The following is a 17,189-nucleotide window of genomic DNA, read 5'->3' on the forward strand; positions in this document are numbered from 1 at the left end:
ACGGCATATGGTTACGGCAAAGATGTCAAAGCTTCAGCATTGTCATTGAGCAGAACTCTGAGATTCAGGGGTGGTGGAGCGTCGAGGTCCAGGATGATTATGATGGTGTCAATGGGGCCAGCGCTGAGCAGCTCCGCTCAGGAGGGCCATGGGCCCGTGTGGGGCCGACAGGCCAGTGGGCAGACTGCAACAGGCCTGCTCGAGCCATCCTGCTATTTATACAAATTTCGGGCCGAGCAGGGCCTGATGGGAGAAAGGAACTGCGCTACAATCTGCTCTTCTGCTGGGCACTGCCTGCTGGAGCTTCCCCCTACACGCGGGACAGGCAGCTCTGCAGATGCTCAGAGCTTCTGGGGGGTGGGGGGTTGGGGCTGGGTCAGGGCCTGCCTTCTCACCCTCGCTTAGCGGGGCTTCCCAGAACTGACCCAACCCCTGCCCTCTTGCATGCAACTCATACTTAGCTGGCAGGGGAGAATCTGATCCCAAGGGCAGATCTCCCAGGGTGCGGCTTACCCATTGCACATCGGATTTGCTGACCCCTGCTATGTTCCCAAATGCGGGATACACGACTGCATTATTTCTGGTAGTGGGGGACTGCGTTCGCGCTCTCCCCCCGATTTATTGGTGAAAGAAAAGGTAAAGTGTGCACTAGGCCTGCTAGGTTGCATACTTTAAGATTGTGCTCACATTGCGTTTCTTCAATTAGGTTCCCCTTTGGGTGATCGCTTTTCCACATTTTATCTGTTGAATTGAATTATGCTTCTTTCATTACCACAGAAGTAATGTGTATTACAGAGATAAGCTGCCATGTGTATTGGGCACACTGCACATGCTCAGGCAGCATCAATCATGCTTTGTACAGGACAATGCTGGCCTAAATTGGGAACAGCCAGCATAGACAAGTTGCTACAGAGGCATATTTTGGGTACAACAAGCATGACAATGTGTTACATCAGTGACAGTGCTGTCTTACACTGTGGACACAGTGATCATTAAAATGTGTTGTGTTGTAAAATGTTCTTTTCTGCTGTTGGTGACATGGAATTTTCATGTTCCCCTTTAGAACTGATTGTAAACTTATGGCTTTTTGGTCACCTTTTCTGCTGTAAAATTCACCATTTCAACCCCATATTTGAAAAAAAATTCTTGGGGGGGTTACCCCCCCAAACCCTCCCTAGATCCTTGTAGCTACCCTCGCTACGCTCGGTCGCCCCCACCATTTCTGAAAAATATTAACACATAGACACTGAAAGAAATCACAAGCAACTAACCTTTGATCACTGCCCATGACACCAAAAGCTATCTTTGGGACTGCATGGCTATCACTGCCTGTGATGCTATTGTGTCAAAGGTCACACAATATCGCTTTTTAATATACTGCTTTGGTTGAGGTTGTTGACTTTTGGCTCACCGGCCCACTGGGTGACAAAAAGTTAATACTTCGGCCCCACATTCAAAAAGGTTGGACAATCCTGCACTAGAGCAAGTGTTTTTGGAGTTATAAAATAATGGACTAACTCTGAATGGGTCCAAATGCGATGTGAATAAAAGAAGCTTGCGGTTTTTTGTGAAATGTGTTTTCAGAGAAATGAATCAGAGCTATCCAAGCAAAGTGGAGGCCATTCTTAATTTAGAGCCACCAAAGGACATAGCTGAACTGGGATCGTTCTTGGGAATTAAAGGGTATTGCGCTCGTTATGTGCCTGACTTTGCAATATTGACAGACCCTCTGAGGTGTCTACTGAAGAAAGAGACAGCATTTATTTGGGATGAAAAATGTATGAATAGTTTTGAGGCAATTAAGAGCGAACTTGCACATGGTCGACAATTAGCTTATTTTAACCCAGAATGGGAGACTGAGATTACAGTGGATGCTAGCCCTGTTGTGTTAGGAGCAATTTTGGTGCAAATTGAACCTGGAAAGGAAGACATCAGGCAGGTTGTCATGTATGCCAGTCGTGCGCTGAACAAAGTTGAACAGGCGTACTCGCAGGCAGAAAAAGAAAGTTTAGCTGCTGTGTGGGCCTGTGAAAAATGTCACCACTTTGTGATTGGAAGAACATCTACACTCGTCACAGATCATCAGGCTTTGATATCACTGTTTGGGAATCCAAGAAGTAGAAAGCCCCGCGTATTGAGAGGTGGGGAATACGCCTGCAGGAGTATGAGTATGTCATCAAGCACAAACCGAGGAAGGAGGCTAACCCTGCAGACTATCTGTCTCGGCATCCAAGTAAAGAGTCTGATGATGGAATGCAGATGGAGGCTGATAATTACGTATCATACTTATTTGCTAATGCTTTACCTCCGACAATATCGAGGAAGATGTTTGCAGATGAAAGTAGAAGTGACCTTACAATACAAACAGCTGTACGTCTAACCCGAGATGGCCAGTGGAAGAGAAGGTTCAAAGAACAAAGATTTGAAGATGGAGTTGACATGAAAGAATTGGAAAGACTGGCAAGAACAAGTAGCGAATTGTCATCAACAGATGCTCTTAACGGGAAATAGACTAGTGGCACCGAAAAGTTTAAGAAAGACTTTGTGTCACGACCCTCGCCCAAAACCCCCTCTGGCAAACCCATTGGCCAGGTGGAGTCAGGACTCTGGTCTCTAGAGCCTGGCATCCTCTTCCAAAACCCTCTTGGGGCCACTCCTGGCGCCTATGGCGCCAGGCTCATACACCATGAAAAAACATGTGTTCCATAGAACCAAGCTATGCGGTCTAGTGTTTTGGGTTTGGTAGCCTAGGGACAACTTTACCTGGACTATTTTGTTGGGGCTATTTAAACCACACCCAAGCAAGACAACACGCTTCGCGTTACTTTGCAGCTTGCAACGTGACGCTCACCGTGTCCAGCTATTCCCTCGAACCTCGGAGAAGCAGAACCTGCAAGGAGACAAAAGGAACATCATTAGCAGCAGCATCTTACCTGCAGTCTTCATCTTTAGCCACTCGCAGCTACTGAGAATAGCTTCCTCGAATCTGCACGCCTCCCGGACAGAACGACCTGAAAGAGGAAGATAGATGCAACATTAAAGTAAGCAGTAGAGACATTTGCAAATTATGAACTGCTCAAAAGGCTTACTTGGCTGGTCGCCTCTCGGCTGGCACCACTCCAGACATTCCACTCGCACTGAAGAACACCGCGACCTACAAGGAAGGAAAACACAGGTTAGCAAAGGCAAGACTTTGCAGCGCTGCACATAGCGCTTACTTACCGCATCATAGCGCTCTTAATGCGCCATCATTTACCAGCGGGGCTCAGCGAAGCCAGTTCGCCGCGCTGAAACTCTGCATACCTAAAGGAGAAAAAAGAGACATTTTAAACAAAGAAAGGCATGCAGGATAGCAACAAAACTAAAGAACAGCAATAAGACCTACCTGAACAATATCAAAGGGGCCGGCGTCAGTGAAGTAACTGGACCGCACACGCCCTTGAAAGACAACGCATCCCTGCAAAGAAGGCAGGACGGAGAGCACGCCTTACTCTACCACAAGGTGAGGAGAGGGCGCCAGAGGGGCTGAAATCATACAGGGGTGGAGGGAGGATACTTACCCCGGTCGGTCAGTCTTGAACACAGTCCTCCTGTATTTTCAGGCAGAACCTTCCCTGCAGACCACATCTGGGCAAAGCTGAGAAGCATACCGGCGAGTAACCCGGCTGAGTGGCGTCCCTGTGGATATCAGGTGAGCGTAACACTTTGGTAATGTTGGCACATGAAGGGCATAGAGGAATAACGAACACAAAGAAAATATTGAGAAATCAAATATGGTTCCCATGGATGGACCTGATAGCTGAAGACTTTGTAAAGAAATGTTTCGCATGTCAGGTGACTGCATCTGATAGTAATCTTTTTTTATATTTTATTATTTAATATTTATATTGCGCCGGTAGCTCGCGAGCCTCGGGGCGCAGAAACAAGGACACGAGAACGGACGGAACAGATAGTGATTAGACAGAGCAGACGGGACAGTCACATAGAATTAAGCTAACTGAGGCATATGCCGTGATGGCCGTTTATTTGAAGATATGGGTTTTTACCTGTTTGCGAAAACGCGAGTAGTTGGTTTCCAGTCTAAGGTGGTCTGGTAGGTTGTTCCAAAGGTTGGCTGCAAGGGTTGGAAAGGCTCTACCTAAGCCACTTTTGAGTTTGTGAGGTGACGTAGCAATTTTAACAAGTTGGGATGATCTCAGTGTTCTATTAGGAACGTATGGTTTGATCCTAGTTTTTAAGTAGGTTGGTGCCTTTCCGTAGATGCATCTGTGAACGATGGTTAAGGTTTTGAAATGCACCCTATCTTCGATTTTCAGCCAATGAAGCTCTCTTCTGGAGTTGCTGATATGTTCTGTTTTAGTTTTGAGCTTGACAATTCTTACCGCGTTGTTCTGTACAATTTGGTAGCTTTGTAGGCATTGCTTGGAGGCACCCAGGACTAGAGCGTTGCCATAGTCAAGGCGCGATAAGATGGTGGCTCTTGCTATGGTCGCACAATTTTCCTCGGATATGAAAGGTCTGATGGCTTTTATTAGACGGAGGTGGTAGGCACAGTTTTTTTTGATGAACTGTACTTGGGCGTCCGCACCCAACGATGCTTCTAGCAGCATACCTAGGGTTTTAACCTTGCTTAGGACCGGAATGGGGGTATCTTTAATGTGGAAGGATGTGTAGGATGAGGGTAGCTTAGCACGAGCAGAGGATGAGCCGAAAATCATGAGTTCCGTTTTTTTTCTGTTTAGGCACATCCAATTGGAGTCCATCCATTGCTCCACGTGGTTGTATATCGTGGTAAGTTGCTCGCTATCTTTCTGATAATTGCCACTTAGTTCGAATACAAGCTGTGTGTCGTCAGCATAGTTAGTGAAATAGATGTTTATGTGGTCTAGAACAAGGCATAGGTATTTTAAGTAAAGATTGAACAGTAGGGGTGACATACTGGCCCCTTGGGGAACTCCACAGAGGATTTCTTTTTCAAGGGAGAACTTGTCCCCCCAGTGCACTCTGGATATTCTGTTTTTTAGAAAGGACATTATCCATCTGATGGCTTCATCAGAGCAGTTGGTGGTCTTTTTTAGCGCATTCTGGAGTAGGTTATGGTCGAGGAGATCAAATGCGGCGCTGAGGTCGAGTAGAACGAGGAGGCCTGTCTTACCCTTGTCAATAATACCGAGCATTTTGGTCTGCAGATCTAACATGGCCGTCTCGGTACTGTGTGTGGGGCGAAAACCAGACTGCTGTGGGTGGAGGGAATTAGATTCCTCTACGTGTGCCTGGAGCTGCATGGTGGCGATCTTATCCATGATTTTGAGGATGAAGTTGCAGTTTGTTATGGGTCTGAGATTATTCGGACCGCGTTGGTCGAGATTGGGTTTTTTTACCAGAGGGGTTACTGTGACTTTGTCCACTACAAGTTGTTCCTCTGCCGGAGGCACCGTGAAGTAAAGTATCTATGGACTTTTATGGTCCTCTGGAGGAGGGAGGATATTTATTGGTGATACTAGATGAGTACTCTTGGTTCCCATTGGTAAAACATGTGGTGTCAACTGCTTTCCATCATGTAGTTGGTATTTTAGCTGAGGTGTTCAGTGAATGGGGAATTCCAAAAGTAATTAAAATGGATAATGGTCCGCCATTCGAAGGACATCAATTTGAGAGATTTGCTGCATATTTAGGATTTAAACATCAAAAGATTACTCCATTATGGCCACAAGCAAATGGCATGGTGGAGAAGTGTACGCCCAATCTGAAACGAGCAAGACAAAAGGCGGTTGTGGACAATATGGCGATGACTCAGGCAGTGTCACAAATGCTCAGGCGTTATCGGAATACTACACATGAGTTGACTGGGTTTGCTGCAGTTGAGCTAATGATTTGGTATAAGCCCAGAACCCGTATTCCTCCTTTGAGTGATTATACTCTGGAGGAAGATGAGGAGATAAGGAAAAGAGATGAGATTAAAAGAAGGAAAGTCAAAGAGTGGACTGATCAGAAAAGGAAAGCTAAAGACAGTCACATTAGGGTGGGAGAATATGTGCTAGTACGGCAAAAGCTGCACTCTAAATTGAACTCAAGGTACAAGCTAGCGGTCTTGAAGGTGAAAAATATGGGACCCATGGTCACTGCTGTGGATGAAGACACTCATGAATTCACAAGGAATGCATAATTTTTCAAGAAAATGTTTCAAGAGGACTCTGGGCAGGATATGGAGGGAGAGACAGAACTTAATCAAAGGGGGAAGGTGGTTGAGAGTTCTGAGAGTTCAATGTGGGACAACATTTCTGTGGACTCAGGAGATATGTTGACTAGTGAGGAATTGAGTAGGCCTGTAAGTGGAGATCTTGATAGTGTGAGTCCTGTAAGCAATGTATCACATCCTAATGAAACGAGAGATAGTCGAGAAACTTATCCTGGAATCACATTGATGAGAAGTCGGTCGATGAGGGTGGTACGTAAACAAGAAAGATTGATTGAGCAAATGTAGATCTTGATTCACCGGAAAATTCTAAGTATAGAGTTAAATATTATTGTACTTTTAGTTAGTGAAGTAATGTAGTCTATGTAGTAATGGGAGTTAGATGATAAATCAGGGGGGATTGTTGTATTGTTATAAGCATGATCTCATGTACAACGGTGATATGTCATTAGTGGAATGGGGAATGTATAGGGGAATTCTGGAATGTGGGGAGGCAGTTAAGGGTAGAACGTTATTAAAGGATGCATGCTAGATATGATATGGTCTCCGGTCTATCATTACTTAGGATATAAAACATGCGCGTTTCTGTGTTAGTTTATCACTTTCCTGTTTCTTGGGAAAGGGACAGCATTTGTGGAGTTTTGCATTTGGATCAAAAGACACAAACAAGGAAACACTAATCACAATGGATCACATACTTTGTGGGTGCAACAGTTATGGGGCCTTTACGGCACCCTGATAACAGTGTAGCCAGTGTTATCATAGAAGCCACGAGAGGTGGCAGGCTGTAAAAGGGAAATGATATAACACAGGAATCAGACTCTGAAAAAAAGACCTACATACAGCAGGAGTGAAGAAAGCATAAACCACCAAGCGGTAGCAAAGCTGAAGAGAGGAACTGAAATGGCAGCAGCAAAGTCAGTGCTTTCGGGTGGAGTCCGTCAACATATAGAGGGTGATTCTGGTGTGTGTGTGTGTGTTTCTGATTTACCCAAAATTTGAATTGCAAATATTCCAGTCCTGCTGTAGCAGCAAATAATTGATTCCTGGTTGTTGTAGATCCATAAGAAGTTTGATAGTTATATCTTTGTAATTCAGACATTACTAGAACTTGACTGTTCATAAAAACAGCATCAATAAATCTATACTGTTCTTTGGTACTTCCTTTTTTATTGTTCTTATTTCGATATGATGTCACTATCCAATTCATGCATTTAACAATTCTCTTGCATTGGTGCCATGTATGAGCCCATGCATGAGCCCGTGCATGTACCGTGTTCTCCAGCATTGGATCAGCATCATTGACTCACATGCTTGGAATATCCCCCCTCATCAGGCTGGGAATCCTTGGTTACAAACTTTCTACTATACAGTAAACAAACTTTTCAGCCAACGGAATGTCTTGAGTTTTTGCTCATAATGTTGACAGCATGCATTCATGATGCGGTTCTTACATGTTGTTGCCATTCAAAAATACTCTCACTGTTGATATATCTGCAATGTTGAGGCAGCGGTTGATGTAATAGAATATTAAACCATGATGTAGGCACGACTCAAAATTTGCATTTATCTCTATCTCTATCACTTTCCATTGACTAGTGGTGTGCACATTTTGAGTTATGCCTACACATTGGTTTAATGTTGGCGAGCAGAACATTATGTGCTGTGTGAATGTTTAGACTTGAGGGGAAAGTGAAGTATGCCTGGCTGGTAGATTGCTACTTGAAATGTGTACCCCTTGGATAGGTATATTGGTGTTTTTATGATCTGATATGCATCAAAGCACAAATGGAGTCCATTCCGGAAATGAACCACATACACACAGCAAACAACGTTGCTATAGAAATAGGCAAACCAGGAAGGAAGTCCTTAATACTATATGGCAACTGTACAATTGAGAATGTGTTGCACATTCGAGACTCACAGAAAAAAGAATACTTCATGTTTTCACTGATTGGTTTTGAAAGCACAAACTACAGGTTTTTCCATTTTGTGAATTCATTAAAATCAAAAGAATATTAAGTAAAAAAGCTACCTTTTCATAAAACCTAATTAGTACAAATTAAGGCTATAACAGAGTAACAGAGAGGATGTCCATATTACATTGTTTTTGGCTAAGGAAAAGTCACTGGAAAAACAAGAAACAAGCTTTTCAAATATAGGCAGAACATTCAAGTAGAATAATGGGTCACCACAACGAGTCCACAAATGACAAATAATATTAAGAACAAGTGGTCATAATGGAGGCGATCCCAGTGTAGGGTAAAATACTTCAATAAAATCACATTGTTTGCTTAAAAGAGGGTACAACTAATATCACAGAAAGACAACAGCTGATTCGCTTTTGCTCAAAGAAGAGTGATTGCTTTTATCAACACCCAAAAATGAAATATTCATTAGTCATTTTCTGGTAGCTTATATACAAATGTTGTAAAAGGAAAACTGAACACACTCATTAAATGGGAAGCTTCTACCAATTAAGAATTACTAAACTCGCAGATAGAAACTTGTGTTATATGCATTCAAAAGGCCGTAGGGGAAAATGTATGCTGGGGAGATCAAACCAAATATTTTAATAAGGAATCTAGAGCATAAAAGAAAAATACTCCCTGGCAATAAAATTCATTCTGTTGTGCGACATTTCAACCAAGAGGACTTCAAATTTGACTTTGTTTTTCATGTTATTGATTCGTACCAAAATCGGAATCATGATAACTGGGAACAAAAACTTATTGAGACATATTGGATTGTTTTTTTGGTGACCTTAAGCCTGAAAGGTTCTAATAAACAATTGAATCATTTTTTTTTCTTTTTATACCTATTTTGCTTGTCTGCTTTCAAATATTTGTTTAACTAGATATGCTTCTGCTTCTTTTTAAGTTCCCCCTTTATATACCCAGTTTTTCTCCGTTGCATAATGTCACCTCCCCTTGCTCCAGCGTTCTTCTCTTGTGCATTGCTGTAGCTTTATATTATACCCCCCAACCTCCCAGACATGCCAACTGTCCCAATTTAGATGAGACTACCAATTTTCTCATGAAAAATGTTGCTGTTTTTTAGTTTCTCGAAGCTAAAATAAGTCACACCGTAATGCAATCCAATGGGAGAATTCCATTCTCTCCCTTTCTGTAGCATAATCTCCCTCCAGGTGCTGCACATTGTTGGCATGTATGCCATCCTTCAGTTCTGCAAAACACTAAAAACATGGCTCTTCCACCAATACCTGCCAGACGAATCCTGCCCTGCCGTCACCAACAGTACTGCACTACCGTATAAAATTCCAGGCCAAGTGCTTGCACCATCCTGCTGTAAAACACTCGTCTACTTTCAAGCTAGTTTTGCAATATAAGCAATACAAATAATAAACAAAAACCGTATTGGTTTGATATTTTTGAGACCTTGTGTGAAAAGTCCTAATGTTAAATTGACATTGCGTTGTTTTTTAAAATGTCTTATTCTTTCTTATTTAAAATATGATTTATTTGTATTTCTTTGTAATAAATGAGTGACACACTTTGTTTGCAGTAAATGGCAAATACAAGTTTCACTGTGCATGTTTGACAGCATTTCCCTAAATATGAAGTGTGCTTATGGTGACCTTGGAGCAAGTGCATTTCTCTTAAATCGAGTATGTAAACTAAAGAAACTCGCCCTGCAGATCTAGTGTGGTTTTTAAGAATTTGCAAGGCCTGACCAACAATTTATCAAACATGTCTGTGATAGTAATATAAATGTGCATCCCTTTAGAGCATGCACTGCACACTTGGTATGGTGCTCATTTAATCTGGCAGAATACTCACCATAGGATCGGGTTTGAAAGACCAAGGTAGAAATATTCGAAGGAGAAAAGACCGAAGATTATTTTTCCCAAATAACTTTCGATCCTTTCTCCCCTGAACATTTCTGACTTGGCCCACAACTCTACCCACACCCCAACACACCCCTACAACCCTACTTACCTTGCTTCCCACCAGCTGGTCCCTGTAACGCCTGTTACCTTTCACTTCTGTGATCGGGAACCAGCACTGCATGGTCCGTTCCCTTTTTTTTTCAGGAGAGCTGCGGGGGCTACCCCTCAAACCTCCACTCACAATATAATAGGCAAGAGTGTGGGGGACACTACCGCAGAACCCAGCACCCAATGCGTGATCTGGTCGAACTTTTCAGAAATTCGGAATATTGGGCCAAATCACGCATTCAGTCTTTTTTTTCTCTGTCATTTTGGGTAATTCCCTCACCATTAGATTAAAATATGTGAAAAGAACAAGACCTATAAACAGCTTTGGACAATTTCATTGTTTGAGGTCGGCCTGTCCTAGTGAGCAAAGGGCGACTTTCAGATGCTACTTATAAAGGCTTGCATATTGAACATGCACACATTGACACTTCAAGGATCGCTGAGGAGACTTGCGGCAGTCAGGTGCAGAGAACCTCCTCAACTTGAGGGGGATTTAGGATTCGGATCTCCAATGAACTGCGCTCCGGCAAGCCCATTTTTGCCAGAACATAAAGGAGCTCCCTCCTGGAATCCCCTCTTGCAACCTGCAAGGGTAACTAACTCAAAACATTACATGGTGTCAGAAGAAAACTCCACCGTTCTTCCCTAAGAGAGACCTAATCTTAAAGTATCAGAGATCCAAAGCCCATCCCTAATCTAAGAAATCCAACCTCAGTTCCCAGGCATTGACCAGGACTGTGTTCAGCAAAAGTCACAGCCACAGTGTTTGGAGTGCCATTGCACACTTCTTTTAACATTCCTGCTCTCTTGGCATGGCTGGGCTGCAGTCCGAATGGTTTTCTGGTTCAGACTTCTCTGGCTGAGCATGATTGATTGATTGATTGATTGATTGATTTGTTTATTTATAGAGCGCCTTACACCAATGCACTGATGTATGGTCAATGGTATCCTTAAACTGAAGGATGGGGCAACAGCCTTCTGCCATTGTTTGTATTTTGACAGACCAGGCAGCAGCCTCCTGCAGCTGTTTTGGCAAGCCATTCCAACTCTTTGCCTTTGGGGTGATAACAACACAGCTTCCCCTCTCCCCTTTCACAGGTACTTTATGGTAGAATTTGTTTGCCCTATACCTACGTTTAAACTCTCTGTGGCAAGCCTTCTTTAGTAACTGGTGGACTTGTTCTTCCACTAGTGTCTGGAATACAGCTTCAAGCTACCTTTCCATCATTTACTCTTTTCTTTTATTGCTTTGCCCAGTATTTATAAAGGCCTCTTGCCACCAGTGTCTAGATGTGGACATTTGGCTTCTACCACCACCATCTTAGTCCTAGCCACCCTTTATCTATTGGTCAGCTAATCTAGCAGCTCATCATAACTTATCTGGCTCGATCAGCCTTCTTGGCTTCGCCTCTCGCCTTCACCTTCCCTCCAATGCGGAAGTTCTAACCTCTGATTGCTCTTCTTTTTCGTCACTCTCTGTTCTGTCGCCAGGACCACCATCCTTTATTGCAACTTAGCACCCACACTAAGAGATTTCACCTCACTCCTTTTATACCATGACTGATTGCAAGGACTAGTCTGGCCAGCTCATGATTGGTACGTCCATTTCACTGCCAGTGCTCTGTGTGTGGACCTTTCTAAGCAGTTTTATGTCCTGTCCATGTGCTTCATCTCTTCCAAATAAAAGCCCCATGTGAGTTGACAATGCCTTGTTTGATTCGCCTTGGAAGATTGCCTATCAGGGGTGATGGAGTGATAGACTGCTGGTGGGCTCAGTCCCAGATTGACAGAGGCTTCATAAGGGGTTGGCATAATTATATGATCAGGCGCCATCTTAGAGCTTAGATCTGTTCTAATCTCTTGCTTTGTCCCACTTATCCTGTTCCTCTGGGCCCCTGGCCTCTCTGCGGGCCCTCTTATCCTGCATTGTCCTTCAGACCTCTGCTGCATGTGAGTCCACTTGTCTAGTTAAATTTGTTGTGTGCTGCAAAGGGCTCTATGCTGGTGTGGGAGATGTATTTTGGCCACCGTTCTGCAGTGGGTACCAAATACTGATTCCAATGTTGGATTGCTGAGACCAGGAAAACTCTTACTCTGGACCAGCACCTTGGTCACCACAAATGTTCTTACATGAGTTCACACGGAGACTGCCAAAAAAGGAGTGAAATGGGGACTGTTCAATAGCATAATATGGAAAGAAATTAGTTCCTTTCCTGTAAGTGGATGAAAAGAAAGCTTGGCTCCTTTCAACCCCTGTGGTTTAGTTCCAGAATTGAGATCCCCTCTGGGATTCTAGGGCGGTACCCCTATCATCGGTATCATATTTCTTCTCCACCCTTTTAAGGATGGGAATTTGGGGGTCAACCCAGGGAGAATGAGATGGTCCCCGGTGCTTTTCTCACTGATCTTGGATCTGAGATGGGATTGGTTTGCTGAGGAAGAGCCCATACTCCCAGTTCATCAACACTGCAGTGGTTTGTGCCTCCCTCATTCACGAGTCAGGGTCCCTGTTGTTTGCCTTCCCCTTCACCTTTTCCTCTCCCTAGAAGGTAGGAAAGTTGGGAAAGACCCTGGGGACTCCCCGATATACTCCCTCCAGGGGTCTATTCTCCAAGAGGTGGCTTGCCTTGAACAGACCATGATAGTGTAGGTGTGTGTGTCAGATTCCTGTTGATCTAAGGCACCTGGGGCCTTAAATAGTGGCTCTTGAATGCCCGACAGAGTCATCTGCATGGGGCAGTGTATGCTTACGATATCAGCATTACTTTGTAGCAATTTGTTCTCTCTAAGATTACCACACCTGCCATAACATAAACAATTCTTGTAGAAAAATAATGGAGAGCCTGGTCGCAGGTCTACTGCAGAGGTGTGCATAATGCCACTGCAGGACCTCGTTTGGTCAGAAGACCAAGAGCTGCCTGTGGTCTTCATTTTAATTAACTTCTTAGGGGCCTTTAAAACCACTAATTGCTTAAGTACTTCTCTCATGTTTACCCAAATATATATTTTGTTTTATTTCAGGAAAATCGGATAACGATTTGGCTTATTTTAGTTGGGGTGGGGTTGGGGAGATAAGTCAAAATGGGACTGCTACTGTTTTTAACCTTATTGATAACTCTTTAAGGGGGCTCATTTTTCCCCAATTAATTTAATGAATACATGTGTCAAGAACAGATGCTACACCCGCGCACTTTCTTCATTTTTTGTAAATGAATGGAAATGGTGCAACCCGAAATTTGTGTAGGTCTGTAGGCACACTAGTTACCCAACTCTTAAGATATTGTAGATCTGCTCAGCTATTGTTAGTATAATTTGTTACACATGGACGTAAACTAAGGAGCTGGCCTAAATAGGTGGGTCATAGGTGTGGGTAGGCTTCTGGGAATTAAAAAAGAAATTCTAGATAACTAAATTTGTGTGAACATTTGAGTGGTTATAGTCTTCTGATTCTAATAAGGCACTTGATTTCCTTATTTCTTAAACAGTAGAATATTCCACCCATATGGGCAACCCACTTCAGGCAAGATTTTGGATTTCATCACGTGCACAATTTCTACACTTGACCCCAGGTGTTGGTCCGTTCCGTGCAGTTGATTACTGTAAATCACAATATTTGGCCCTACCAAATGACCTGCTAAATGCCTACAACATAGGGCGGAATCATCGCCACAGTAAAAGTCTGGGATTATGTCAAACTGTATTATTATGAATTTCATGAGCACAATGTCCTGGCTTACAGCTCATGAGTGAGAATCGTTTTTAACGTGCCAGTGCTGACAGGTTAGGCTTATTAATGGTTGCAGCCCTGCCGATTTCCTAAGCCATTCCTGAAAATATCCAACATCCGTGATATGCTCCACCACCAAAAAGAACCCAACACTGCTAAGAATTTGGTCCATGCTGTCTCCTCTCCACAAGCCCTCTTGCTCTGGATGGCTCTTCTGCTAGGCCTACACAGAGCCCTACAGATAAGGGGTGTATCAGCCACTTTTACACTCTAAAAATAGACAAATACCCCCCAAAACAAAAAAGTGAGTGAAAATACTTCCAACAAAAAATAGGAAATAGAACTTGTGCCTCTGCTTTTATCCACACAGCTCCATGGATATGTTTGGCCAATAATGCGTGTACTACCACAGAATGCATACATAACTAGGTGCAAAGAAATTATTATTTAAAAAAAAAAAATCAATTTTCTATTTAAAAATGTTTTCCCATATATAAAGTACTCTCATTGGGAATTCCAATTACATTTTTACTCCCTAAAAATCCATTTAACTTCCAACCTTTAAACATAGGCAGTAAAATACTCCCACTTCCGCATTTTATCTGGAGAACTGCCTACACATATCACAGTGTGGGTCAGGAAGCATTTACCTCCATTCACATGTCTGTGAGTCACATTTCATTCTAACATAGCAAAGCGCCAAGTCATGTGTGCCGACTTCACACGGGTATGTACCAATTACCGTAAACATAATGGTTAGGGCTCCCCCTGTTTTCTGGAGAGAGACCACTATTGACATTACATCCGTGTGGTGAATTCTACTGTGGTGCTAGTTGTTATAAACGTTCTATAATACCATTGGGCGTAATTAACATGGTGCAGCGCACCATTTGGAACCAGAACAATGCTGTAGGATGATTTAATTCATCCTTTTGCATGACAGATTGCTCATCCACACTGGGGTAAGCTTATTAGAATATTAGAAATATTAGAAAGGGAATTAACTCCTGTGTCAATGACAAAACTCCATACTGTGTGTGCAGTCTGTTTCTTGTCTCCTTTCATGCTGAACTCTGTAAGTAGTTTATCTGTCAGTCTGGGGTTTCATGACAAATGCCCGTGTATACAGTTCTACACACTTAGCTGCCGGGCAGAAAGGGAAGGTTGCAGACTTTGATTGGGGTAGGTTGTGCGACCACTTTGTGGGAAAGGATGAGGTTTCAGGGTTATGTTTGTGTTCGAATTTAATTTGTATGGTAAGTTAAGTATAAGATTTATAGTGTGCAGTGCACACAATGTTTTATTTAGACTGCAAAGTTTTATGAATAAAAGCAGCATCTGAAACTGATCTTCAGCAACTATGGTGTACAGGAAATCTGGCATAATTTAATACTGATTTAATTGCCCTTAATTGCACCTCGTCGTCTGTTTGTGCGCTGGTCATGTTACGAGTTGTGGCTTGGAGCAGCGATTGGCTTGACTGTTGTTGGTGGCGTCCTGCTTGCCCCGCTCTGCTTGCTCCGCTTTGTTGAGACTGTCTACATTATGCTAAGTGCTTCATTGGGTTATGCTGTATTTACAGTACGATAAACAGCAGGCTGAGCCCTACATGCAACACAAGGAGGAAGGGATTTGGCTTCATTTGTGAGACCTTTCGACCAAAAGGATTGTCACGCAAGTCGAGAATTGGGAAGAAATATGAAATGGAAATTGACAGGGTGTGTGTCCATAAACAACTTCTCAGTTGTATCTATTTGTTTCTAGGGGCGGCATCAACCCTGGGTGAGAAGGACATGGCAGCGAAATGTTTTACGCGGCAGCACTATTCAGAAAGGTAAACAAATATATATTCTCCACATTTGTTCTGATAATGGCTCTGTGTCTTAAAGTTTGTTCTACAATCAAATTGTTTACTTGCATATCAAACACACACCCATCATGGGAATGTCGCTATTCAGTATTGGGACCAGTAACTAGGAAGTAGATCGGCGGAAGCATTCTGAACACAGGTGTAATATCCTGAGCAAGGGCCATTGTGCGCACACCCCTGGAGAGGAGTGAAAAGTGAGAACCAAAACTGTATATGTCTACATAAAGTTGATGAGGGCAAAAGGAACTCTATGTGCAGGGAATTGGCACAAGGCTCTAGGCCAGTGAGTATCTTTTGGCAAAAGTTCAATGTTCACTAACATTCAACAAGCGCTTGCTAAACGTCATACAAGTGTACTGCGTACAAGTCCAAAGAGCAGAGTCGCTAACAGGCCAAGAGTCCGCTCTTCCCTCCTGACAGCTCCTGTCTGTGAGGAAAGATTGATGATGAGTGTTGTGTAGCTGTCAATTTCTTCCTCATCAGTCATGTCTAGATTGTCAAGCTGTCGTCATCATAGATCCCCAGCAAGAGAACACTCTCGCTGGATCCCTTACCGGTAGTCTGCACGTGGGCTCTACCTTTGGGATACCTCCTGGTCCTGCTGGGCAAGTTTGTATAGTGTACTTGGTGGTGACGCCACTCCCACAGGGTCTGGACTCATTGCTACTGGGTAGATTTGCTCTTAATCACTTTCGCTCTTGGTATCAGTAATTATACTTCGCTTGCACCAGTTGTCTTGCTGTTTACACAAGAGCTGGTATGTCTCTGGCTTGCAGCTAGTCTCACATTCAAGGTTCTTCTGAGGGCTACCCGGGCAGGAGCCATGTTAGCTCTTGGTCCAAGGTGAATCAGCCCTCTCACAGTCCTGGCACTGTTGCCTTGGTCTTTCACGCTTGCTTGCCTCACTGATTCCAACTGCCTTCTGATACTTCTATTATTATCTGTCTTTTATACAGCTTAACCAGCCTGTGGGTTTCCAGCTAAAAGTATTACGCTCAGGGCTTTCTCTTCCTCAAACTTCTTCTCACCCTAACGCTTCTATCCTTCTCTTTTCTCTACACAGTTCCCTGACTCTAAGATCTCTTCCCTCCTTTTCTCTCTTTGCTTTCCTCCTCCTCCCACTATTATGTACAAGTCAAAGGCCAATGAGGACTATTTTTTCAGACATTAGCTTGAGGTCCTTTTAGACTAAAACATTTAACAACATTCAAAACTAAAGAAGCCTGCATCGCATCACAGTACTGCCTCTGACTAATGCAGACAAAACTCCAGCCTCAGAACATTGAAGGCACAGAATGCACTGGTCGTGTAACTGGTTCATAGACAAACCCCACACTGAAGATCTTGCCCCAGTGTCACACTGAGCCGCAGTGCTTCTGCTGCATGTAATGGTGGTATAGAAACATTGAAATGCAGCAGGAAGTGCAGTTTCCCAGGA

General features: G+C 43.4%; 1 long non-coding RNA gene and 1 other non-coding gene across 2 annotated transcripts in view; both read left to right on the forward strand.

Moving 5' to 3' along the window:
• The window catches only part of LOC138510374 (uncharacterized), a 1,273,529-nt gene extending 1,257,813 nt beyond the window's left edge, over positions 1-15,716 (forward strand). The window contains exon 4 of the long non-coding RNA XR_011280372.1: positions 15,646-15,716. This is a non-coding gene — a long non-coding RNA (uncharacterized lncRNA). The remainder of the gene's footprint in view (positions 1-15,645) is intronic.
• LOC138512724 (U1 spliceosomal RNA) lies at positions 454-615 on the forward strand. The gene has a single exon (XR_011281505.1). It is a non-coding gene; the product is annotated as a U1 spliceosomal RNA (small nuclear RNA).
• Positions 15,717-17,189: the final 1,473 nt, after the last annotated feature.

This window comes from Ambystoma mexicanum, chromosome 6p, assembly GCF_040938575.1.
Source record: "Ambystoma mexicanum isolate Mex_15411 chromosome 6p, UKY_AmexF1_1, whole genome shotgun sequence".
Classification (NCBI taxonomy): domain Eukaryota; kingdom Metazoa; phylum Chordata; class Amphibia; order Caudata; family Ambystomatidae; genus Ambystoma; species Ambystoma mexicanum.